Consider the following 1,860-nt stretch of genomic DNA (forward strand, 5'->3'; position numbering starts at 1 on the left):
TATAAAACCTTAATTTTTTTATTTCAGCTAGTTGCCATAGGGTAATATTTCTCATTTTAATTTAGTTTTTCTTGATGTACTTAACTAAAACTGAAATCAAATTTACTGAAATAAAAACTACATAGACATATTTAAGAAAAAACTAAGAAAAAAAAAAAACCAAGAAACCAAAACAAAAGGACAATAACAACTAAGAAAAACATAAAACAAAATTACTAAAACTAACTAAAATACAGAAAATATAAAAAATAAAAACAAATCCAAGTATTAATTAAAAACTACAATAGTATCTCAGTGATACTAAAATACCCTTGCTGTCAAGAAAAATACTGTTTATACAAAAAAAAAAATATTTTAATTTTTTTTCTACGCAGGTGTTATTAGGTTTTAGACAAACTGAACAAAACAGATTTTTGGATTTCCGATTAGAACAAGATAAAAATACACTTTAAATAAATGACATGGTCGTTGTACTTTTTTCAGTGTATCTGGCATCACATGAAATCTGGTTATTTCATACGTTAGCAAATAAAAGATGAAGTAAAAACTACTGATAATGTAAAAACTAAAAACTATTAAATAAAGAGAAATGAACTTCTCCACAATCATTTTTTATTTCAGATTATTTCTGAAAACAGGAACTATACTGCTTTGAGAATAATACAAAAGGCAAAAACTATATGCTGTCTGAATTCAATATTAAACATAATATTAAACTAAATAGTAGTCGGATGAATCTAAAAACAAAGGCTCTGAAAGACAATGGCATTTTTAGAGTCAATTCTATGACTCCAAAACATCTCATAAGGAGTTAAAAAGTACAGTCACACCCTTCACAGGTACATGTAGCATGGAGTAAAAGTTTATGAGCATAAACACAACATTCCTAATATCTTTCAAAACAGCAATAACTATGCCCTTCTCATCTACTGTACTTGACTTGCTTTTTCTATCTGACTGGATTCTGGACTACGGGTGCCTCAGGGTGGATATGATCCAATGGAGAGACATCAATCATTACCAAAAATAGTACTATTTTCTAGTTTTAATCCTGTCCATTAGGTGTTGTTGGACTGTCAGAGAGTTACATTCTCACTACTAAAGTCATTTTCTGATAAACTGTAAATAAGCTACATTATTCTGGATTGGTCATCGGTGCTATACTTTATTATGAATTTGTACCTAGATAGAAATGAGTATGATGTATTGTCCTTGTTTTGTTAAGTGATCACACCTCGTCAAATTAGTACAGAAACACAAATATACAAAAGATTTGAACATTAGACAATACAGTTAATATGCACTACACTGTCTATGCATTAAGGCCCGTGCTATGAACTAATAGTTCTCAATTGATTTCTCTCCTTTGCCTATTTCCTGACCTCTTTCACTCACTCAGTTCATCCTTCTCCCTCTCTATCACTTTCTCTCTCTGTCTCTGAGATCAACAAAAGCTCAAAACTTAGTGGTGTGACTGTGGTCGTAGCTCTTAAACTTCAACACTGCAAAGTTATAGGTTGTGGCCATCACATAGATGAGCTGAATGGGAGAGAGACAAACCAGTGGGTGAGAGCCAAACAGTTTTTACAATAGCAACTTTACAACAGAAGTTGCACCACATCTCTCGAAAACAGAAAGTATTCAGTAAGATTCTAAACTGATGACAGGATTTAAGAATATAGCATTATATTGTACCAATTTCTTTTCATAGAGCAATTCTTTCCTAAGCAAATTTTCAACATCAATGAAAATTATTCTAGATATGAAATAGCTAAGAAAGCAAGTACAAAATGAACAAGTGAACAAATGAACATCATGAACTCTTACCAGTGCGATCACAGTGGCTCCAGCTCCAGCACA

General features: G+C 31.4%; 1 long non-coding RNA gene across 1 annotated transcript; it reads right to left on the minus strand.

Moving 5' to 3' along the window:
- Positions 1 to 593: 593 nt before the first annotated feature.
- LOC107715662 (uncharacterized) lies at positions 594 to 1,860 on the minus strand. The gene is made up of 2 exons (XR_001637131.1): positions 1,828 to 1,860; positions 594 to 1,539 (listed from the first exon to the last, which is right to left on the minus strand). It is a non-coding gene; the product is annotated as an uncharacterized LOC107715662 (long non-coding RNA).

This window comes from Sinocyclocheilus rhinocerous, unplaced genomic scaffold (genome assembly GCF_001515625.1).
Source record: "Sinocyclocheilus rhinocerous isolate Xijiao unplaced genomic scaffold, SAMN03320098_v1.1 scaffold42424, whole genome shotgun sequence".
NCBI classification, from domain to species: domain Eukaryota; kingdom Metazoa; phylum Chordata; class Actinopteri; order Cypriniformes; family Cyprinidae; genus Sinocyclocheilus; species Sinocyclocheilus rhinocerous.